Below are 25,813 nucleotides of genomic sequence, written 5' to 3'. Positions count from 1 at the left end.
TTCAAACCCAGTAACCACAATTTCATTTTCAAGGAAGAGAAACTTTATTTTTTCTAAGTAGATCCAGGTCCCCGCTGAAAATGCTAATGCCTAGGGGCCCAACTGACTGAGCCCAAAGGAAGCTTTGGCACCTCAGCACATAGCCTCAAGACATACAGGTTAATAAGCCATGTTTAAGGTTAATGCCTGTTCTTACACGGTCATCAGTCCTCATTAAAAAGAGCTGCCACGATGGGATTTGACACACCTGTCAATCAGTTCTACTCTAGAGACCAACAACGGGCAAGAACAAAAGCTAACACCAGAAGGAAAGTAAAGGTCAAACACTTTTGACAGTTTGATGTACATGAATCAGAATTTTATACTAGCCAAACTAAGTTGCTGCTACTTTTTCTGGTCATTCCTGTGCATATATCAGATTGCAGTGTACTTATTCATGTTTTATTGTGTGTTAGAATGAATTTTCGATTACTAATAGTTTATATCGTTACTTGTGTGGGGTGTTTATAGTTATTAATACTATTAAATAATTAGTGAATGAATTTTCATATGTTCAAATATGTCCACTTGCAATATCACAGGATCAGCATAATGACTACTTGCAATATGGATCCACTTCCAAGTGGATCTGCTCCCATTTCCAAATCAAATCTGACTCACTCAATCAACATTTAGTGAGAGCCTACTACACACTCAACACTACACCAGGCTCTTAGGATACAAGACTGATTTCCCCTCTCAAGGAGTTTAAATGAGTGAAAGGTGTAGATTCTTACAAAATAGTCTTCAATTTATATTACTATTCTAATACATACATAGTACTCAGAATTAAGTTCATGCTATAGGGAAAAAAATTGTAAAATGCTTTGAAATAAAGATATCTGGGTGTCTTCGGCAGAAAGCTAAGCATAGTCTAAGCACATTTTTCTAGATTATTTAATTCTATGGACTCTCTGAGCCTTTCATTCTCTTCGAGCCATTTTACAACTCTATAATTTGTAGATAACTGATAGCAAGTAAATGATTCCTTTCCACAGACAGGAAAGAGAATCTTGTCTAAAGTAAATACAGTTGATTCTCCTACCCTTCCCTCATTTCCTGTTCCTTCAACCTCATTCCTCACACCTCTAGTTCCTGACATAAGCCAGCTTTGCATATATTTGTAAATTAATTTCAGCATTATTTACAGCTCATATGTGAGGTTTTTTGAATTCTTCTTTTGAACTGATTATAATCACCTTATCCTCACCACTTGATGAGTTCAATAAAATCTTTGACGTATGTCCATTTGTATGAGAGTCATGATTAATTTGTTTTTGAAAAAATACCCTTTATCGACTTTCAAGATATTTTAAATTAGGCAACAAACTGTCAAACCAGCCTCAACATCAATATCTCCTCATTCCCAAATATCCTCTGCCTTACTCCATTCAGGCTGCTACAGTAAAATACCACAGACTGAGTGGTTTATAAACAGCAGAAATTTATTAGTCACAGTTCTGAAGGCCTGAAGTTCAAGACCAGCATGTTCAAATTCTGGTGAAGGCCCACTTTCTGGTTCATAAATGGGGCCTTCTTGTTGTGTCCTCACATGGTGGAAAGCATAAGGGAGCTCTGTGGAGACTCTTTTATCAGAGTACTAATCCCATTCATGAGGCCTCCATCTTATAACCTAATCACCTCCTAAAGGTCCCACCTCCTAATACCACCAGATTGGACATTAGAATTTCAACATACAAATTTGGAGGGAACACAAACATTCAAACCATAGCATCCTCCATCCACCACACATACCTCCAATCTCTCTGAATTAATATATATTCACTGAGCACATCCGCACTTAGTCTCTCATTGTTGTCGTTTATTCTGTTTGTGTTGTATGCTATAAAACTGTTTCACTTTTTCATACGTTCATTTTTTTACTCATTTATTACAATTCATTTTAAAAATCACTTCTTCTGTAAACATCTCCCTAATTGCCCTAAGTCAAACTAAGTTTTCCTCTGTGCTCCCCCAGCACCTTGTAAATACCACTAGCATAGCACTCATCACACTGTATTATAATTATTGCATGTGTGTCTGTCTCCTTTCTTAAACATAAACATAAGCTCCTGGAGGGCATGTCTTATTCATTTTTACATCCACATCACTTAGTTAGAACCTGGTGCATAGTCAATGCTCATCACATGTTTAAGGAGTAAATGAATAATTAAATGATTGAATGAATGAACAATTAAAATCTCATCATCATAATCATATTCTTAATCCTCTGTATACTCATCTCTATATGAGAAGCTGAACGTTGATTAATGCAAAAATATTTATTTATGAACATCAGCATGCAGATTGGTAGTCAACACCAAAGAACATACCAACATTATGATCAAGGAAAAAAAATAAACACAAAATTCCAAACTCATAAATATCCTTTGGTCTCAAAGTTAATTGGTAAATTGGTTGATTAGAATCTCAGGCATAGTTTCCCACAGTAACAATATAATGCAAAGTGTTTAGTTCCCCAATCCAGCCTACTAAAACCTCTTGATCCTATGAAATATTTGAGAATATATCTATATGCAATAAAGTAATAGAAAAAATATCACAGACTTAAGAGACCCCAGCATAGTGTCTTGACACCTAGCATACCTTTGCTAATATAGTTGGCTCTTGAACAACTCGGCGGCTTAGGGGCACCAACCCTCCATGCAGTTGAAATCCATGTATAGTCCGCCCTCCACATCCACAGTTCCTCCATATCTGAGATCCATCTGTATCCATGGTTCTTTGTGGTTCTGCATCCACAGATTCAAGCAACTGTGGATTGTGTGGTACTGTAGTATTTACTATTGAATAAAATCTGTGTACAAGTGGACCCACACAGATCAAACTCATGTTGTTCAAGGGTCAGCAGGGCTTAGAATCTAAAGAAAATAATTTAATTTACTAAAATATCACTTTTCGATTATTTTGAATATAGGTGTTTGAAGAAGAAATTGGCTTTATAGAGTAGAAAGATAGATTAGATAAATAACAGAATATTTCTGGACACTTTGACCTATGTTTGCTTGGAGAAAACTGATACTTCACTACTTCTAATTTCATTTAAAAATTCATGGCTTTTCTTTTCCTTAACTGGGGTGTTAAAATAACTTTCACTTGCTTTTTTTAAAAGGTTCTGTGGCTTTAAATGTTGTTTGGGTTAGGAGAAAGTTGGTTGTTCTTTATTTTGTTGTTGTTATTGTCATGTTGTTGTTGTTGATGGTGGTTTCCCAGAAGAGAAAAAGAAAGAGAGCAGAAAAAAGAAAGCAAAAATAAGAGAGAAGAAGGACAGAGGGTTAATAATACAGAAAGAAGGAGAAGAAGAAAAGGTTCTGAGAAAGGAAAGAAGAGGCAGTCCTATGCTGGTAAACTGGCTGAGACAAAGGGAAGCCTTGATTTGTATGGTTTGAAATTTCCACAGTGTAAATATTCTCGTCATGCCTGATTTCAGGTTACCAGGATGACATCCTGAACACAGAGTTGGAAAAAGAAGTGCCCAGTTGGCGTCCTCCATCTACCACACATGTGCTTTTGCTAGTTAATGGAGACTTACAGGCCAGCTTCAGAACACCACTGGGAAAGAGAGTGAGGAGAGAGAGAGAAAAAAGAGGAAGACAGACATAGCATTAAGAGGAATTTAAGAATGAGTGGAGGGGAAAGATTGATGTTAAGAATGACATGTCTGGTGACAATCAGGCTAGTAGAGGAATAATCCAGGTGTGAGAAAAGTCCCCTCTCCTGGAATCCAGAAAAAAGTAATCCCTATATGTGATCTGGTAGCATAATTTTTCCAGGAGACTCTAGTTATTTCCTCCCCCCATGTAGATATTCCCCCAAGAAACCTTCCCAGAGAGAGAGATGATTCCTTTAAAACCAGTCCTTTTCACATTTTAATGTCCATAAAAATCCCCTGAGAATCTTGTTAAAACAAAGATTCTGGTTCAGTAAGTCTGGGATAGGCTGGAGATCCTGCATTTGAAAAGCTCCAGGTGATGCTGGTGCTGCAGGAATATAAACCACAATTTGAGTTTCAAGCTCTAGTCTAGCCTCTTGACCATATTTTTTTTTAAGTGAGAGATGTAAACCTGCTTATGTTTCATGCAAAAATCTTGATCTTCATGAAGTGCCACATCCTGTTCTCTAAAAGTAATGACTTCATCATCATAGATCCTGATTAGACACAGATGATAACAATAGTAATCATCTTCACTTCTATTTTCTAAGTGCCATTTATGTGCCATTAGCTAACTTCCTATCAATAGCTAATAAATGTTCTCTTTCTCATACATTATCATAAATACAGTTCTTTATAAGAAAGAAACCCTCTTTGCTTTTATCTCATCTGACAGCTGGGCCACTTAACAAGTTCAGCTTATAGTTGTACTTTCTGTCCCTTCCACTATGGTTCAAATGTTTGTGTCCACCCCAAATTCACATGTTAAAATCTTAACCCTCAAAGATGATTATTAGCAGGTGCTGCCTCTGAGAGATGCTTAAGTCATGAAGGTGGAATCCTCATAAATAAGATGAATGCCTTATAAAAAAGACCTCCCACACCAGAACCCCCTAGCCCCCTCACTGTGTGAGGACACAGAGAGAAAGCACCATCTTTGAACCTGGAAGAGGGCCTTCTCCAGATCCCAGCCATGCTGGCAATGTGAACTTGGACTTCTCAGCCTCCAGAACTGTAAGAAATAATTTCTGTTGTTTATAAGCCACCCAGTCTGTGGCACTTTGGTATAGCAGGCTGAACAGACTAAGACACTTTCATTTACCATTTTCCTCCAAGGATAACCATGGCTTTAACATCAAACTCCTGCCTTTAGAGTTTAGGAAGGTGATAGGGAAATCCAGCAAAATCATTTTTCCTTTACAGGGCTTCCTTAGGCTAATACCCAACTTTCTCTCCATTTTGTCACTGTCAATCCATTTTAAAAATACCTTCCCCATTTACAATAGTCTCATATTTCTCAACTGTGAAAAAAGGTTGCTTATTGGAAGCAAACTGCACTATAATCAGTAAAAATCAAGCCAGGGAGACAGAGAGCAAAAATGTCCTGAGGGAAGTAGGAAACATGAAGTAGAGAAGAAATTCTGGTTTTGCCAATGTCTTGCCTTGTCCACTAAGGTGACATCATCATCCATAGGCTGAGAGAAATGATCTCGGGTCCACTATAAGGAATGTGTGGGCTTCCAGGATTTCCCATGTGCTATGCCATATTAAAGTGGATGTTAGTAAGCCAACGAATGATTATATAGTTGACCCTTGAACAATGAGAGGGTTAGGGGTGCTGACCCTCTGTGCAGTAGAAAATCCATGTATAATTTATAGTTGGCCCTCTGTATTGGGGTTCCTCCACCACCGAAGATTCAACCAACTGTGCCTACCTTGTATGTATCATGTAGTACTGCAGTATTTACATTGAAAAAAATCTGTGTATAAGTGGACCCACACAGTTCAAACCCATGTTGTTCAAGGGTCCACTGTATTTCCATTCTAACAAAGGACTCCTGATACTGCAGTTTTAACCTCAAAGCAAAGGTCTGTAAACAAAGAACATGGGCTTTCAAAGATAGCTATATCTGGCTTTAAGAATCCATCACTTACTGGCTGTGACTGTCCTTGGGCAAATGACTTAAATGCTCTGTCTCCATTTCCTCATCCCTACATTGGTGATGATGACTTGTATCATAAAACACTTTTCCACATTAAATGACATAACATTTAAGAAGTGCCTGGGACTTCCCTGGTGGTCCATTGGTTAAGAATCCGCCTTCCAATGCAGGGGATGCGGGTCCGATCCCTGGTCAGGGTATTAAGATCCCACATGCCGTGGGGCAACTAAGGCCGCATGCCGCAACTACTGAGCCCGTGGGCTCTGGAGCCCGCACACCACAACTAGAGAGAAGCCAGCGCATCACAATAAAGATCCTGCGTGCTGCAACAAAAGATCCCGTGAGCCGCAACTAAGGCCTGACGCAGCCCCAAAAAAAAAGAAAAATGAAAAGAAGTATCTACCACATAAGAGACGTTTCATTAACATTAGTCATTTTTCCCACCTTCCTTCTTAAAAAAGAATGAATTTTAAGTGTTAGAAATTTTAGGTCTTGTGAGTAGCTGAAATTTTTAGGAATGGTGAGAATGTCCTAAAGAATTAAATCACCAATTCCTTTTAATTTTTATGCAATTAGGTAAAATTTTGTTTTAAAAACCTATTTTTAATCAAGACTATTGCTTCTTTTGTTCTGCCCCAGTAGAGTTCATTCATCACTTATTGCTATTATTGGCTTTTAATTGATAAAGGAAGAATTTATTATTCATAACATAATAATACATTACAGTTGCACTTTCTAAAGTCTTAGGTTTAGATTCTTTTCTCATTTAATGTCACAACAATTTCACTTAGATGGCAGATTGTATATGATTATTTCTATTGCACAGGTGAAGAAAAAATTATGTAAGTTAACAAAGATCATACAGGAAGGCAGATTGAGAGACTGCTACATCAGTTCATCCTTTAAGATAGATTAAGTTATCTTTATGTTCAGATAGAAACTGAGCTTCTGAGAAGTTAGAGATTTTGCCCAAAATCAGAAAACTGATAAATGAATGTGCCTGGAATTTGAGGACAAGTCTGTCTGATTCTACAGCTCACACTTTATCTATTTTTCTACTATATCATTTGGCATCTAAAGCTGTTTGAACTTGGACAGCACTTTATACTAATAGTGCTTTACATATGCTAGTTTGTTTTGAATCTGATTCTTATAATAGTCTTGTGAAATTAGGATGGACATATATCATTATAATTCTTATTTTAGCAACTTAAATGGAGGCCCAGATAGTAAATACACGGTACAACTAAGTCCCAATCACTGTGATTGGAAGGCTTGGTTTGGGGAGAAGAACACATCTGTGTGGGTAATGAAGTATCTATGAGCCAGGCAAAAAGTTTTATTACCATAATCCTTCCCCCACTCAACAAACCTTGAGAAAACGTGCAAGCCCCTTACCCAGCCCTCTTTGGAAGGATGCCATCTTGAAACTCAAGGGTAGTGGCATCTAGAACTGTGGTCATATGTTTAATAGGCTCACTACCAAAGACAGAACTTGCTTTTCTTGGCAAAGCTCTTTTAATTTCCCAAGGAGGTGAAAGTTCAGAGTAGAATAAAGAACTACATTAATAGCAGTGTCTGAGAGCCTGCACCTGCCTAAAACAGGCAGCTTGCAAATTAGTCCCAATCGATTGGACTTCCAGAGGGAAAGGGGAATAAAAAGACAATCAAGTCAACCCCCTACCCCTGTCCAGCCAGTGGGACACATTATTCATGTCTCAAACTCAGTATGTGCTGTTTATAAATAGTTCCAGACTCCAGGATGCCAAATAAACCCTCTGCTATTTGTACACCATTTGAGGTGAAGCAGGACAAGCTTCAAGACTAGAGTCTGTACTTGGGGTTTCCAGAAATTTGTTGAGCGCTATCCTCAAACCTTCTAACTGGTGGAATTCACATTTCATTATGTCACATGCTGGACAAATGGCAGACCCTGGCTGCAGGCGAGGGATGTGAGAATTCCTGGTGAACAAAATGAATGTGTGAGAGAGAAGCTGCCCACTTATACTCAACCTCACTGCTGTAGCCCAATAGCAACATTGAAATGTAGACCTCCTCTGGTTGAAGCAGAAGTGAGGGATACAAGCCCTACCTGATAAACAGCCCATTATTATCCCTAAAGTATCTTCTTGGAACACGTAGGACTTTGTATTAATCAAAGTCTAGTCAGCATAAAAAGAAGTCATGCCAGCTGGTTCAGTAAAGGGAATTTAACATGGGGGACCTAGTTATGCGGGTATTAGGATAACTGAAAAGCCAAACAGGTGAAAGTCAGTGTGTCACTCTGGGTCCTCCAAGAAGCTGACACCAAGGTGGGATTAGTAGGCAAAAGATTTACTGGGGAAAGCAGGAGGGAGCACAAGCAGGCAGCTAGAGCCTTCAAAGAGTCAGACAGATCTAATATCTGTGAAATGGAAGAAACTCAGACTGCAGCCACAGTTCTGACAAGGTCTCAGATAGGTGAATGGGGGTCTCCAAGCAGCAGAGGGTTGTTAACAGAGTCCTGCACTGGGCAAGAATGAACTGCATCTAGATGCCCTGTCATGTGCAGTCATTGGCTGGGAGCAGCCTGGAGAAATCATGACCTTGTTCAACACCAAATGGATGAATAAAAATATGGATATATAGATATAGTTATTCCATCAGGGAAGAGTACCACATTAGTAACACATGAACAAATAACTAGGATATAATGCAATAGGTTCTATATATGGAGCACAGGTACATACAGAGTGCTATAAAATCACAGAAGAGGGGAGAGTTAATTTCACCCAGCAGATATGAAAAGGATACACAAAGTTCACATTTCATATAGGTCTCTAAGTATAAATAGAGGTATAATCACAGTGTGGAGAAATGGCGGCAGAGGAAGCAGCCTGTGCAAAGTCAAGGAAACATAAAGCTACATGCTTGGAGAACGGAAAGTAGTTTGGGATGGCAGAGGAGAGGGCCCAAATCCTTATCTGGCCCAAATCCTCTCTCTCTGCTGTTGCAGGTTGGGTTCCCTGGAAAGCAGATTAAATAAGAGATTAGCATGTGGATCTTTATTAGGGAGTGCTCTTGGGATCAACACCTGTGGAAGGGAGGCCAAGGAAGCAGGACTGGGAAGAGGGAGGAGTTGAATTTGCATGCAATCCCTGAAGTTGGATCAGATCACTCCACAGTTAGGTCTGGAGCTGGGATGACTCCTCAGACCTTGATACCCCTGCCTTTATCAGTCATTGTATGTGGGCGGTCCCTGGAAAAAGATTTGACATTGGGCAAGGCAATTTCCTCTAGTCCAAGACAGTCCTCAGGGAGGGCTGACAGAGGAGGGTCATCTTCCAGCAACACTTCCAAGAGCTGAGGCAGTAAGTAAGTCCTTTATTCCTGGAGGGGGATCTGTGTGGCCCCTCAAAACATCCACTACAATCTGCCAACCTCAACCACCACATCTCAATTATTTTCTCTTTCCTCCTCCCCCTCCCTCACAAAAAAATATTAGATTTGAAATACAGTATGGCAACAATGATCTCCAAAGCTTTCAAAGCAAAGCTGAGAAATTTGCAGCTCAAGATGGGATGAATTCTAATGTTTCAGATATTTGACATAACATTAAGCATCAATAGGAAGGCAGAAACTGCCTGTCTTTCAATAAGCAACCTGACTAGTCACATTCTTAGAAATATTTGTTCTTTTGAGCACTAATTTCCCAATTTAAAATGAAAATTAATAATCTTAGTGCTTACTATCTGAAGACATCATGGACACTGTGGTGGACATGAATAACCAAAACAAGTAAAACAAGATAGCTAGAATGTATTCAAACTCATGAGGAAATGCTCTGTATGCAAGAGTTGACCTTCAGTGGTGAGTTCACTGATTTGCTCTCAGTTTAGACTTTCATGTGATAAAGTCAAATCACTGTGATTAACTTGTCCATCCTCCTTTGTAGCAGGCAGAATTCTAAGATGGTCCTCAGAGACCAACTCACTTGTGTCATCCTCTCTCTTTGAGTGTAGGCGAAACCTGTGACTTACTTCTAACTGATAGAATGTGGAGAAGGTGATACAGCATCACTCCCATGATTGTGTTATGCTACATGGCAAAAGTGAAGAGATTTTTTAGATGTAATTAAGGTCCCTAATCAATTTAATTTAAATTAACCTCTTTAGGAGAGTATCAGGAGTGGGCCTTATCTAATCAAGTGAGCCCTTTAAAAGAGGGTCTAGTGATTAGAGATGGAAAAAGTAAGAGAGATTCTCCTGATGGCCTTGAAGAAGCAAGCTACCATAAGTTCTACAGCTTCAGTAAAATGAATTCTTCAACAGCCATGTGAATGTAGAATACCCTGGGCCTCAATGAGACCCCGACCCAGCAGATACATTGACTGAAGCCTTGTGAGACCCTGTGTGGAGGACCCAGTTAAGCTGTGCTTGGACTCCTGACCCATGAAAACTGAGATAATAAATGTGTGTTGGTTTAAGTCACTAAATTTGTGGTAATTTGCTACACAAGCAAAAGAGCACTAACATATCCTGCCTCCAGAAGAAATGTCTATGTGCAGTTACAAAATAAATGCTTATCTCATTCTTTAAAAATGTCCACAATAAAAGCCATTATGCCCCAAAGGTTCATTGGAAGTCTTAGTGGATGTTACTTAGGCTTAAATCTCTTAAACTGCCATGACATCCGTGAAGGTGAAAATAGCATATGACTAGTATAGCATTTTAATTTCTAAGTTATTATTAATATTACATTTATTCGTTGATTTGTATTAAGTGTGTGGTTCTGTATAGCCAGCATATCTTTCAGTTTTTTCTATTGGTTTACTTTGCACTATTCTCTAAGTAACTCATTGGGGTTCCATCTTGTTGGGATTACTGGTAATTTTTCTCATTGACTCTTTATTCTTAGTTAGGGCTTCTGGTCTCCTCAGACTGATAAAACAAACTGATGCCCAAGTGCCTATTAGCAATCTGCAAGTCTCAATAAAAAGAGGTCTGAGTCACAAGTCATCCAACAGTCTGCTGATAAGCATGTGCTCCATACAATATTGGACATAAAATAAGACTTCCTCAGGTGTCCAGTATAATGACTGAGGCTGGTGACAGGTACAGAGTACTTGCAGCACATCCTTCTGTACTATTTGAGGGAGTTCCCTTTCTCCTTCCCCACAGACAATGCCTGGGTTTAAACCTTCTTCACATCCCATCAGGATGGCTGCAAAAGCCTTTTTTAAAAGGCCTGCTTTATTATTTTAGGAATATCCCTATATATATCACCTCATGTCCAGACCATGACCAGACCAAAACTCAAACCTGCTATTATCCCTCCCATGCTTAAAATCTCCCAACACAATCCATTCTCTAAAGACAGAGGCCAAGAGTATTCAAAATACAGACAGACGAGAATGAGTTCGAGATGACAGAATAGAAGGACGTGTGCTCACTCCCTCTTGCGAGAGCACTGAAATCACAACTAACTGCTGAACAGTCATCGACAGGAAGACACTGGAACTCACCAAAAAAGATACCCCACATCCAAAGACAAAGGAGAAGCCACAATGAGATGGTAGGAGGGGCGCAATCACAATAAAATTAAATCCCATAACTGCTGGGTGGGTGACTCACAAACTGGAGAAAATTTATACCACAGAAATCCACCCACTGGAGTGAAGGTTCTGAACCCCACGTCAGGCTTCCCAACCTGGAGTCCAGCAACAGGAGGAGGAATTCCTAGAGAATCATACTTTGAAGGCTAGTGGGATTTGATTGCAGGACTTCGACATGACTGGGGAAAACAGAGACTCCACTCCTGGAGGGCACACACAAAGCAGTATGCGCATCGGGACCCAGGGGAAGGAGCAGTGACCCCATAGGAGACTGAACCAGACCTACCTGCTAGTGTTGGAGGGTCTCCTGCAGAGGCGGGGGGTGGCTGTGGCTCACCGTGAGTACAAGGACACTGGCAGCAGTTCCGGAAGTACTCCCTGGCGTGAGCCCTCCCAGAGTCCTCCATTAGCACCACCAAAGAGCCGGGTAGGCTCCAATGTTGGGTCGCCTCAGGCCAAGCAACCAACTGGGAGGGAACCCAGCCACACCCATCAGCAGACAAGGGGATTAAATTTTTACTGAGCTCTGCCCACCACAGAAACACCCAACTCTACCCACCACCAGACCCTCCAATCCGAAAGTTTGCACAAGCCTCTTAGATAGCCTCATCCATCAGAGGGCAGACAACAGAAGCAAGAAGAACTTCAATCCCGCAGCCTGTGGAACAAAACCCACATTCACAGAAAGACAGACAAGATGAAAAGGCAGAGGGCTATGTACCAGATGAAGGAACAAGATAAAACCCCAGAAAAACAACTAAATGAAGGGGAGATAGGCAACCTTCCAGAAAAAGAATTCAGAATAATGATAGTGTAGATGATCCAGGACATCGGGAAAAGGATGGAGGCAAAGATCGAGAAGATGCAAGAAACGTTTAACAAAGACCTAGAAGAATTAAAGAACAAACAAACAGAGATGAACAATACAATAATTGAAATGAAAAATACACAAGAAGGAATCAATGGCAGAATAACTGAGGCAGAACAACAGATAAGTGACCTGGAAGACAAAATAGGGGAATTCACTGCCAAGGAACACAATAAAGAAAAAAGAATAAAAAGGAATGAAGACAGCCTAAGAGACATCTGGGATAACATTAAATGCAACAATATTCACGTTATAGGGGTCCCAGAAGGAGAAGAGAGAGAGAAAGGACCCGAGAAAATACTTGAAGAGATTATAGTCGAAAACTTCCCTAACATGATAAAAGAAATAGCCACCCAAGTCCAGGAAGCACGGAGAGTCACAGGCAGGATAAACCCAAGGAGAAACATGCCGAGACATAGTAATCAAGTTGACAAAAATTAAAGACAAAGAAAAATTACTGAAAGCAGCCAAGGGAAAAACAACAAATAAAATACAAGGGAACTCCCATAAGGTTAACAGCTGATTTCTCAGCAGAAACTCTACAAGCCAGAAGGGAGTGGCATGTTACATTTAAAGTGATGAAAGGGAAGAATCTACAACCAAGATTACCCTACCCGGAAAGGATCTCATTCAGATTCAACAGAGAAATGAAAAGCTTTACAGACAAGCAAAAGCTACGAGAATTCAGCACCACAAAACCAGCTCTACAACAAATGCTAAATGAACTTCTGCAAGTGGGAAACACAAGAGAAGAAAAGGACCTACAAAAACAAACCCAAAACAATTAAGAAAATGGTCATAGGAATATACATATCAATAATTACCTTAAACGTGAATGGATTAAATGCTCCAACCAAAAGACACAGGCTCGCTGCATGGATACAAAAACAAAACCCATATATATGCTGTCTACAAAAGACCCACTTCAGACCTAGGGACACATACAGACTGAAAGTGAGGGGATGGAAAAAGATATTCCATGCAAATGGAAATCAAAAGAAAGCTGGAGTAGCAATACTCATATCAGAGAAAATAGACTTTAAAATAAAGAAGGTTACAAGAGACAAAGAAGGACACTACATAATGAGCAAGGGATCAATCCACGGAGAAGATATAACAATTATAAATATATATGCACCCAACATAGGAGCACCTCAGTACATAAGGCAACTGCTAACAGCTATAAAACAGGAAATCGACAGTAACATAATAATGGTGGGGGACTTTAACAACTCACTTACACCAATGGACACATCATCCAAAATGAAAAGATATAAGGAAACACAAGCTTTAAATGACACAATAGACCAGATAGATTTAATTGATATTTATAGGATATTCCATCCAAAAACAGCAGATTACACTTTCTTCTCAAGTGCACATGGAACATTCTCCAGGATACATCACATCTTGGGTCACAAATCAAGCCTCAGTAAATTTTAGAAAATTGAAATCATATCATGCATCTTTTCTGACCACAATGGTATGAGATTAGAAATCAATTACAGGGAAAAAAACGTAAAAAACACAAACACATGGAGGTTAAACAATACCTTACTAAATAACCAAGAGATCACTGAAGAAATCAAAAGGAAATCAAAAAGTACCTAGAGACAAATGACAATGAAAACAGGATGATCTAAAACCTATGGGATGCAGCAAAAGCAGTTCTAAGAGGGAAGTGTATAGCAATACAAGCCTACATCAAGAAACAAGAAAAATCTCAAATAAACCATCTAACCTTACACCTAAAGGAATTAGAGAAAGAAGAACAAACGAAACCCAGAGTTAGTAGAAGGAAAGAAATCATAAAGATCACAGCAGAAATAAACAAAATAGAAACAAAGAAGACAATAGCAAGGATCAATAAAACTAAAAGCTGGTTCTTTGAAAAGGTAAACAAAATTGATAAACCATTAGCCAGACTCATCAAGAAAAAGAGGGAGAGGACTCAAATCAATAAAATTAGAAACGGAAAAGGAGAAGTTACAACAGACACTGCAGAAATACAAAGCATCCTAAGAGACTACTACAAGCAACACTATGCCAATAAAATGGACAACCTGGAAGAAACGGACAAATTCTTAGAAAGGTATAACCTTCCAAGAATGAACCAGGAAGAAATAGAAAATATGAAGACACCAATCACAAGTCATGAAATTGAAACTGTGATTAAAAATCTTCCAACAAACTAAAGCCCAGGACCAGATGGCTTCACAGGTGAATTCTATCAAACATTTAGAGAAGAGCTAACACACATCCTTCTCAAACTCTTCCAAAATATTGCAGAGGAAGGAACACTCCCAAACTCACTCTATGAAGCCACAATCACCCTGATACCAAAACCAGACAAAGATACTACAAAAAAAGAAAATTACAGACCAATATCACTGATGAATATAGATGCAAAAATCCTCAACAAAATACTAGCAAACAGAATCCAACAACACATTAAAAGGATCATACACCATGGTCAAGTGGGATTTATTCCACGATGCAAGGATACTTCAATATACACAAATCAATCAATGTGATACACCATATTAACAAATTGAAGAATAAAAACCATATGATCAACTAAATAGAGGCAGAAAAAGCTTTTGACAAAATTCAACATCCATTTATGATAAAAAAACTCTCCAGAAAGTGGGCATAGAGGGAACCTACCTGAACATAATAAAGGCCTTATATGACAAACCCACAGCAAACATCATTCTCAATGGTGAAAAACTGAAAGCATTTCCTCTAAGATCAGGAACAAGACAAGGATGTCCACTTTCGCCACTATTATTCAACATAGTTTTGGAAGTCCTAGCCACGCCAATCAGAGAAGAAAAAGAAATAAAAGGAATACAAATTGGAAAAGAAGAAGGCAAACTGTCACTGTTTGCAGATGACATGATACTATACATAGAAAATCCTAAAGATGCCACCAGAAAACTACCAGAGCTAATCAATGAATCTGGTAAAATTTCAGGATACAAAATTAATGCACAGAAATCTCTTGCATTCCTATACACTAATGATGAAAAATCTGAAAGAGAAATGAAGGAAACACTCCCATTTACCATTGCAACAAAAAGAATAAAATACCTAGGAATTAACCTACCTAGGGAGACAAAAGACATGTATGTGAAAACTATAAGACACTGATGAAAGAAATCAAAGATGATAGAAACAGATGGAGAGATATACCATGTTCCTGGATTGGAAGAATCAATATTGTGAAAATGACTATACTACCCAAAGCAATCTACAGATTCAATGCAATCCCTATCAAATTACCATTGGTATTTTTTACAGAACTAGAACAAAAAATCTTAAAATTTGTATGGAGACACAAAAGACCCCGAATAGCCAAAGCAGTCTTGAGGGAAAATAATGGAGCAGGAGAAATCAGACTCCCAGACTTCAGACTATACTACAAACCTACAGTAATCAAGACAATATGGTACTGGCACAAAAACAGAAATACAGATCAATGGAACAGGATAGAAAGCCCAGAGATAAACCCATGCACCTATAGTCAACTAATCTATGAAAAAGCAGGCAAGGATATACAGTGGAGAAAAGACAGTCTCTTCAATAAGTGATGCTGGGAAAACTGGACAGCTACATGTAAAAGAATGAAATTAGAACCCTCCCTAACACCATACACAAAAATAAACTCAAAGTGGATTAGAGACCTAAATGTAAGACTGGACACTATAAAACTCCTAGAGGAAAACATAGGAAGAACAGTCTTTGACATAAATCACAGCAAGATCTTTTTTGATCCACCTCCTAGAGAAATGGAAATAAAAACAAAAATAAACAAATGGGACCTAATGAAACTTAAAAGCTGTTGCAGAGCAAAGGAAACCATAAACAAGATGAAAAGACAACCTTCACAATGGGAGAAAATATTTGCAAACGAGTCAATGGACAAAGGATTAATCTCCAAAATATATAAACAGCTCATGCAGCTCAATATTAAAGAAACAAACAACACAATCCAAAAATGGGCAGAAGACCTAAATAGACATTTCTGCAAAGAAGACATACAGATGGCCAAGAAGCACATGAAAAGCTGCTCAACATCAATAATTATTAGAGAAATGCAAATCAAAACTACAATGAGTTACACCATTCTCACACCAGTTAGAATGGGCATCATCAGAAAATCTACAAACAATAAATGCTGGACAGGGTGTGGAGAAAAGGGAACCCTCTTGCACTGTTGGTGGGAATGTAAATTGATACAGCCACTATGGAGAACAGTATGGAGATTCCTTAAAAAACTAAAAATAGAATTACCATATGACCCAGCAATCCCACTACTGGGCATGTACCCAGAGAAAACCACAATTCAAAAAGACACATACGCCCCAATGTTCATTGCAGCACTATTTACAATAGCCAGGTCATGGAAGCAAGCCAAGTGCCCATCGACAGGCAAATGGCTAAAGAAGATGTGGTACATATATACAATAGAATATTACTCTGCCATAAAAAGGAATAAAATTGAGTCATTTGTAGTGACGTGGATGGATTTAGAGACTGTCATACAAAGTGAAGTGAGAAAGAGAAAAACAAATATTGTATATTAATGCATGTATGTGGAACCTAGAAAAATGGTACAGATGAGCTGGTTTGCAAGGCAGAAATAGAGACACAGATGTAGAGAACAAACGTATGGACACCAAGGGGGGAAAGTGGCGGGGTGGTGGTGGTGGTGTGATGAATTGCGAGATTGGGATTGACATGTATACACTAATATGTATAAAATGGATAACTAATAAGAACCTGCTGTATAAAAAAATAAATAAAATAAAATTCAAAAATTCAAAAAAATAAACAACCGAACCATTTCCCCAGGACTTTAAAAAAGAAAAAATACAAGCAGATCTCAAAGATAGTGCTGACTCTGTTCCAGACCACCAGAACAAAGAGAATATCACAATAAAGTGAGTCACACAAATTTTTTCGTTTCCCAGTGCATACAAAAGTTATGTTTACACTATCCTATAGTCTATTAAGCATTCAATAGCATTATGTCTACAAAAAGTACATACCTTAATTTAAAATATTTCATTGCTAAAAAAAGCTAAACATCATCTGAATCTTCAGCAAGTTGTAACCTTTTTTCCAGTGGAGGGTTTTGCCTCAATGTCGATGGCTGCTGACTGATTTGGGTGGTGGTTGCTGAAGATTGGGGCAGCTGTGACAATTCTTAAAATAAAACAAACAACAGTGAACTTTGCTGCAATGATTGATATTTCCCTTTATAAACAATTTCTCTGCAGCATACAGTGCTGTTTGACAGCGTCTTACACCCAGTAGAACGTCTTCCGAAATTGGAGTTAATCCTCCCAAATCCTGGCGCTGCTTTATCAGCTAAGTTTATGTAATATTCTAAATCCTTTGTTGTCATTTTAACAAGCTTCACAGCATCTTCACCAGGGGTAGATTCCATCTCAAGAAACCACTTTCGTCACTCATCCATAAGAAAAGCAACTCCTCATCCTTTCAAATTTTATCGAGATCACAGCAATTCAGTTACATCTGAATTGGATGTAATTACAGGATCCACTTCTAATTCTAGTTCTCTTGCTATTTCCAGACATGCAGTTACTCCCTCCATTAAAGTCTTGACCCCCTCAAAGTCATCTATGAGGGTTGAAATCAACTTCTTACAAACTCCTGTTAATGTTGATGTCTTGACCTCTTCCCATGAATCACGAATGTTCTCAATGGCATCTAGAATGATGAATCTTTTCGAGAAGGTTTTCAATTTACTTTGCCCAGATCCATTAGAGGAATCACTATGTATGGCAGCTATAGTCTTGTGAAATGAATTTCTTAAATAATAAGATTTAATATTCAAAATTACTCTTTTATCCATGGGCTGCAGAATGCATGTTGTGTTAGCAGACATGAAAACAACATTAATCTCTTTGTACATCCACATCAGAGCTCTTGGGTGACTAGGTACATTGTCAATGAGCAGTAATATTTTGAAAGGAATTTTTTTTCTAAGCAGTATGTCTCAACAGTGGATTTCAAATATTCAGTAAGGGATTCCCTGGTGGTGCAGTGGTTGAGAGTCTGCCTGCCAATGCAGGGGACACGGGTTCGAGCCCTGGTCTGGGAGGATCCCGCGTGCCGCGGAGCAACTGGGCCCGTGAGCCACAACTACTGAGCCTGCGCGTCTGGAGCCTGTGCTCCGCAACGGGAGAGGCCGCGACAGTGAGAGGCCCATGCACCGCGATGAAGAATGGCCCCTGCTCGCCGCAACTAGGGAAAGCCCTCACACAGAGGCGAGGACCCAGCACAGCCAAAAATAAATTAATTAATTAATTAAAAAAAAAATTCAGTAAACCATATTCTAAACCAGGCTTTGTTGTTCCATTTCCAGAGCACAGGCAGAGTAGATTTAGCATAATTCTTAGGGGTCCCAGGATTTTCTGGAATGCTAAATGAACATTGGCTTCAACTTAAAGTCACCAGCTGCAATAGTCCTTAACAAAAGAGTGAGCCTGTCCTTTGAAGCCTTGAAGCCAGGCATTGACTTCTCCTCTTGAGCTATAAAAGTCCTAGATGGCATCTTCTTCCAAAATAAGGCTGTTTTATCTACATTGAAAATCTGTTTTTTAGCATACCCACCTTTATTAATTATCTTAACTAGATCTTCTGGATGACTTACTGCAGCTTCTACATAAGTAAGCACTTGCTGCTTCACCTTGCACTTTTATGTTATGGGGGTGGATTTTTCCTTAAATCTCATGAACCAACTTGCTAGCTTTACACTTTTGCAGCTTCCTCACCTCTTACAGACTTCATGAAATTGAAGACAGCTAGGGCCTTGCTCTGGATCAGGTTTTGTCCTAAGGGAATGTTGTGGTTGGTTTGATCTTCTATCCGGACCACTAAAACTTTCTCCATATTCAGCAATAAAGCTGTTTCACTTTCTTATCATTCATGTGTTGACTGTTAAATTTTCTTCAAGAACTTTTCCTTTGCGTTCACAACTTGGCTAACTGTTTGTCTCAAGAGGCCTAGATTTTGGCCTATTTCGGCTTTCAGCATGCCTTCCTCACTAAGCTTAAATATTTCTAGCTTTTGATTTTAAAGTGAAAGATGTGCAACTCTTCCTTTCGCTTGAACACTTAGAGCCCGTTTTAGGGTTATTAATTGGCCTAATTTCAATATTGTTGCATCTCAGGGAACAGGGAGGCCTGAGGAGAGGGAGAGAGATGGGGGAATGGCCAGTGGATGGAGCAGTCAGAACATGCACAACATTTATCAGTTAAGTTCTCCATCTTATGCAGGTATGGTTCGTGGCACCTCAAAACAATTACAGTAGTAACATCAAAGATCACTCATCACAGATCACCATAACAGATATCATAATAATGAAAACATTTGAAATATTGAGAGAATTACCAAAATGTGACACAGAGACATAAAGTGAGCAAATGCTGTTGGAAAAATGGCACGGATAGACTTGCCACAAACCTTCGATTTGGAAAAAACACAATATATACGAAGCACAATAAAGTGAGGTATGCCTGTATGGTGCATAGCTTTCTTTCCTCCTTTAACTCCCAGGCATTCTAAGAAGAACCCAAAATCAATTTCTTAATGTTATACACTCATCCCTTTTCTGATGCAATTTTCTCTGCCTTTGATAGGGAATCAAATTGGGTGACGGGTCACCCGCTTCAACAAATGACGTTTCTTCTGGGAATCTCTTTGAGCTTCTGTGACAATCCTGATACATGGAGCTTCTTATATGCAAAAATAAAATAAAATAAAATAGATAAACAATAGCACAGAACTGAGGTTCAGAGGAAGATCCGACCTGTGCAGAACACTGGGTGCATGTGAGCCAGGGCCTAAAGCCAGGTCTGGCTCTGGCATTCTTTCAGATCCAACTTTCTTTCCATGTAGAATGGACCCAAGCCTAGTCAGTTCAGCTCATGATTTTTTATACTGGGGTATTTACATATGTGTGCATGTATATGTATATATCATATGTGAACATGTGTATTTATTTATCTATACATCTATCTTTATGTATATATGTGTGCATATACATAGTATATTCTAATATGTGTACTCTTCTACACATTCACTGTTACATGTGCATATATGTATATATACGCACACGTGCATATGAGTTTGCATATGCATGTGGCCTGTGAACAAGTACGATTAGGTATATGGCAGCATATATGTGTGTGCATTTTGATATGTGCAGATGCATGTTTACAAATATATGTGCTCATCATTCTCTAAATCTTGTACATTCTATGTGTAGCGGATTTGCCACTCATGTCTTCCGTATGGTCTCGCTTTTGGCTAAGTGTCAAGAAGCAGCCATGGATATTTAAGTGACTTTGGTTTCCCGTGGACATACTGCAGCCCTCCATTTGATGTTAATGTAAATGAACTGAAATGGAGTATGAGATCAGGGCAGGATGACTGCCGATTCCATCTCCACTCCCAGCTGGGCCATAGATGGAGCCTGATAATTCATCCCTCCCTGCTTCTCAGGCCTGGAACCGGGGTTTCTTTCCATTACCCTTTGCTGTGACCTTGCTCCTGTTTTCTGAGCCCCAGCCTTGTTTCCTGACAAGGGATTCAGCAAAAATCATTTGGCAAGGGCAATCTTTGTGTCTCCTGCTATATTACTCACACTAAGCCCAAAGAAGCACATTCTTCTACCTTCCCGCCCTCGAAGTCTTATTTCCTTCTAATGGACTCTTTTAAGTGACAAACTTCTACCCATTGTCATGATTTCTCCATTAATATGGTTCAAGGCTCTTGAGGAACCTTCAAGCTCGGAGGCTGTATTATCCTGAGGTACAGACAAACCCATATAAACCTTAAACTCCATGGTCAGCACCAGTGTTGACAACACCCTTAAAGTGCATGGCCATTGGGGACCCCCAAGGATGTAGTAAATATGCATTAAAACCACTGTCTCAGAATAGAGTCCTTTTTCTATCTCCTGCTTGTAAGATATAGGCTTAGACTTTCTTACTGTGTCTTCTACTACTACTGCTACTAGGGAAAAGCGACTCTGAGAGTTGAACAATTATTCAGTTTTCTTTTAATTTCCCACCTTCCTTTCAGACTCCTTTTCTCTTCAACAGCAAGAGTTAGGGTTTGCTGCTGCTATGGCCATATTAAATGACTGGCAGCTAATTTATCAAACATGTCACACTCTGCTGTTTATCCCTTATGAGGGTCATTAATGAAACAAGTTTTCAGGGCCCATTACAGGTACAATTTCTGGTTCTCCACACATTGTAGCCAGAGTGATCTTTTAAAATGCAAATCTGATTATGTCACTCTGTTTAAAATCATCCAATGGGTTCCCATTGCTCCTAGGATAAAAGCCATAAACATTAACATGGCTTGAAAGGCCCTGTATACTGCCCTCCCCCAGCTTCCCAGCCTCATCTCATGATTCACTCCTCCTTGAATTTCTTGCATAGACACTGGCCCTCTTTCAATTTTCCTGATTCACAGTGCTCCTTCTGTGAATGCTCCTTCTTTAGCTCATGTTGTTTCCTCTCCCTGATATTCTCTTTCTTTCCCTCCCCATCACTAGCTAAATTTGTTAATGTTGAGACTTTAGTTCCAGGGTCACTTTCTTCTTCATCCTCCACACCAGGTCAATCCCTTAGTCAGACTCCTTCAAAGTATCCTTCAATGGAACCATTTGTTTGTAATTGGATGGGTCCTTCATTGGACCCATTACATTTAGTAAGTCAACAGCTATTGGCGTGATTCTTTGCTTAATGTCCGTCCTCTATTAGACATAGGATAAGAACTGTGTAAGTTTGGCTCAGCAATATATTCTCAGGACCTAATGTTGCCGGTTGGTACAGTATAGGTGCTCAAGAAATAGTCACTGAATGAATGAATGAATGAATGAGTATGTGGACTGGGGCTTTACCTCACTTACAGAAAAGCCTGAACTTTGGTGTGCACGCTGCTCCCTCTACTTCTCAGGGTCCAATTTCAACACCACACACCAGAGTAACCTTCTTCTAAAGATACATGTGTGGTGCTTGGTAGAGCCGTTTCACTGGTGAGGGAGAAAAATGTATTCCACAGCATTCAAACTGTCATTCCAAGATAAGAGAACATTGCTTATGAATCCTTTGTAAAGTATGGCAATTTTCAATTTAAATATTTACCATGAGTCCAATTATCATGTTTACCATGAATACATAATGCAAGGCAGATGGTGATAAGTATTATAATAGACCTCAAAAGTGCTATGACAGCCAAACAGTAGGACGTTAATCTCCATCAGGGAAATCTGGAAGGCTCTTGGTAGAAGTTAACATCTGAACTATACCTTGATGTTTGAGTAGGTTGGTAAAGACACTTTCAACTCTGTTTACCTGGCCAACTCCTGGCTAACTCTAACCACTTTTGCAGTTCAGCTTAAAAGACACTTCCTCCTGGAAGCTTTCTCCAGTACCAGCCCTCAGCCAGGTTACATATTCCAGATGTACTTTTCCCATTATCACATCACTTATCTGTTTACCTTGCTAAACTCCATAAGAGAAGCAAGTGAAGCTGCCTTACTCATCACTGTATCTGCATGACGTAGTACAGTGCCTGGACCAAGACAGCCGTTCAATAAATACCCAATGAACAAATGCATGAGTAATAGAAAAATGAGGAGTGAAAGTGGGAACAGCAATGCAGGTACGGAGAAACACCATCAAGATGCAAAAGAAAAAAATGCCTGGTGTGGTCAAATGTACGTGGACACAGAGTTATGTAAGACAGAGGAAACATCTGAGGTGGTTAAGTGTACACTGTATAGGGGGCATCATATAAGGAAAGTTTGAAAGTCCAGATGGAGCCAGATTTTCAAAGTCCTTGAATCATATTAAATAATTTGCACTTTCTGTGATCAAAGTTTCTTAAGTAGGAGGATAGTATCATTCGGTTTGTGCTTTATACAAATCACTTCAGTGATCCAGTAGTGGAAAGCTTGGGGGAAGAGAATAAAAGTACAGAAAACTATTAGGAAACTACTATAATTATCTAGTTCATGATTTCTCGACCTTGGCATTATTAACATTTTAGGTTGGTAATTCTTTATTGTGAGTAATTCTATTTCGTGCATTATAGGATGTTTAGCAGTATCCCTGGTCTCTACTTACTAGATGCCAGTAGCAGCCATCCCCCAATATATGACACCTAAAAATGTCTCCAGACATTGCCTACTATCTCCTGGGGGACAAAATCACCCCTGGTTATTTTCAGAACCACTGATCTAGGAGATGGGTAATATGGTATAATCAAAGGTGATAGTCTTTGGGATGAGAGAATGGGTCAGATACCAAGGACACTGAATGAAAGTGACTTACCACAGGGAACAACCGTTTATCATTGTGCATCATAATGGTACACTTCTGGAATTAGGGCTTCTCAGAAGAAGAGAGGTAGATTCCTTTTACAATGCTCTTCTTTCTTCTAAAAACCATATAGACAGTCAAGTTCTAGATATTTCCATCTATTTTGTTGGATTTAATGCTCAAGAAGCCATTGTTCCTCTTTGATAGTGAAACTCTGATTCTCTTTTGGGAAGAGCATGGCCTCTGATTGAGTTCCTACCCCCTGGCTCCTGGGATGGCACAACTAACACAGAGCTCTGAGCTAAGTAGACACAAGGGGCGCTACGCTGACACCTCAGGGGAACAGTCCTTCTGAGGAAGGAGTCTAATGGAGTAGAGGAGCCCAAAGAGGGAAGGAGAAAAGCAGAGCCCTAATGAGGTTATCTGTGCTCCTGAATTCTACCATGCCTGAAGCTGGACCATCCTTCAATTTAGTAAGTCAATCAATTCGTATTTTTACTTAAGCCAGTTTGGTTTAGATTATGTAAAGAACTGAGGGTGAGTCATACTGTTTGGGGAGAATAGCAGTCGTCTACAAATTTCCAAGGAGCTGCATTCTAGAGTATAGAATGAGCACTGGACGTAGTCAAACCTCAGAGTTGAATCTAAGTCCAATCATGCATTCATCTCTTCATATTTCATCAGACTTTTGTTGAGTATTAATGTGTACTGGACAGTGAACTAGACTCTGGGGCCATAACTATGGAATAAGGATGATCTTATCAGCAAAGAACTTACATTCTAATGCTCAACTGTTGAGGGTAAACCCTGACTGCATATTAAAATCACAAAGTTTTAAAAATGCCTATGCCTGGATTCCATGCCCGACTAAAAAATAAGAATTTCTTAGAGGTGAGGCAGACATTGGTATTTACTGAGATAATTCTAATGATGGTTAGGGTTCTATTCTCATTTTACAGAAAAGGAAGCTGAGGTTAAATAACGTGTTCAAGACTACATCCCTGGTTAGAAGCAAAGCTAGAATTTGAACCCAGACAAGGTCCCAAATGGTTCCAGAGCCTCCTCTTAATCACTAAGCTACACCGTAAGGCACATAGTTCACGACGGTATATTTAGTCCAATATCACTATATACAGACCTAGTTTGTTTTAAGAATGCTCGTCTTTTCCTTTACCTTCCCTTGTTCTTATCCTCACCAATCCCAACCTCACACACACATGCCTTCCACGTGCACAGGGCTGGCACATTCTCTTCTCTGTCCTATATTAAATATTCTTTCCAGAAATTATCTGCTACCCTTCACTTACAAAGCAGAGTACGCATAAGTCATGATGCTTCCTTATCCAGTCAGAGTCACACTTATGCATGTGGTATAGCAGACAGAGCATTGGCTTTGGAATTAGAAGGAAGTCTGAAATCTCAGCTTGTCTTAACTGCTCTGTAGTTACAGATAAATTGTGTAACTACTCAGAGCCTCAGATTACACTTACGTAAAGTGGGAATAATAACACCTCTCTAGCTGTGTGGTTGTGAAAACTAAATCGAAATATACTTACAATGCCTCCAACATGGCAGACACTCAGTTAATGGTAACTACTGCTATTAAAATTTCTGTGGATTCATATTGATTTTCTTATGGCTAAGTTTGTCAAAAGTATGTAATAATAGGGCTTCCCTGGTGGCACAGTGGTTGAGAATCTGCCGGCTAATGCAGGGGACACAGGTTCGAGCCCTGGTCTGGGAAGATCCCACATGCTGCAGAGCAACTAGGCCCATGAGCCACAACTGCTGAGCCTGCGCGTCTGGAGCCTGTGCTCCGCAACAAGAGAAGCCACGATAGTGAGAGGCCCGCGCACCGCGATGAAGAGTGGCCCCCGCTTGCCACAACTAGAGAAAGCCCTAGCACAGAAACGAAGACCCAACAGAGCAATCAATCAATCAATTAATCAATCAATCTTAAAAAAAAAAGTATGTAATAATAATTAAAACATTCAATATTATCAGTCACTTACTATATGCCTGAAACTGTTGTCATTGTTTTACATGTATTTTCTCAGCTATTTCTAAAAGTAATCCTATAAAATAGGTATTACCATTTCCCACATTTTTTTGGTAAGAAAACCAAAGCAGAGAGATACCACATAGCTTGCCTAGGAAAGTATTAAAGCCTTACGTCCTAGCTCAAATCCTAGGAATTTCCCTTTGGGGAATAAATATCAACATTGCTATTAGCATGTGCCAGGCATTTGCAGTAACAAATGTTTGCATATGTTATCTTATTTAATATTTACAACAACACCACTTTACAAACAAGGAAACAGAGGC

The 25,813-nt window shown here is 39.3% G+C and overlaps 1 protein-coding gene across 16 annotated transcripts in view; it reads right to left on the bottom strand.

Annotated features, from left to right (window-relative positions):
- LRATD2 (LRAT domain containing 2) overlaps positions 1 to 25,813 on the bottom strand; it is a 714,718-nt gene that overhangs the window by 498,193 nt on the left and 190,712 nt on the right. Inside the window, exon 5 of one of the 16 annotated variants that reach the window (XR_009498445.1) lies at positions 17,246 to 17,327. The exons of the other annotated variants lie outside the window; for them this stretch is intronic. The gene's annotated coding sequence lies outside the window, so the exon portion shown is untranslated. Of the gene's footprint in view, positions 1 to 17,245; positions 17,328 to 25,813 lie in introns of those variants that run through there. 16 annotated transcript variants of the gene reach the window in all.

The sequence above is a fragment of the Balaenoptera ricei genome, chromosome 17 (genome assembly GCF_028023285.1).
Source record: "Balaenoptera ricei isolate mBalRic1 chromosome 17, mBalRic1.hap2, whole genome shotgun sequence".
Taxonomy (NCBI): Eukaryota; Metazoa; Chordata; class Mammalia; order Artiodactyla; family Balaenopteridae; genus Balaenoptera; species Balaenoptera ricei.
This window is presented reverse-complemented; position numbering and strand designations above follow the sequence as displayed.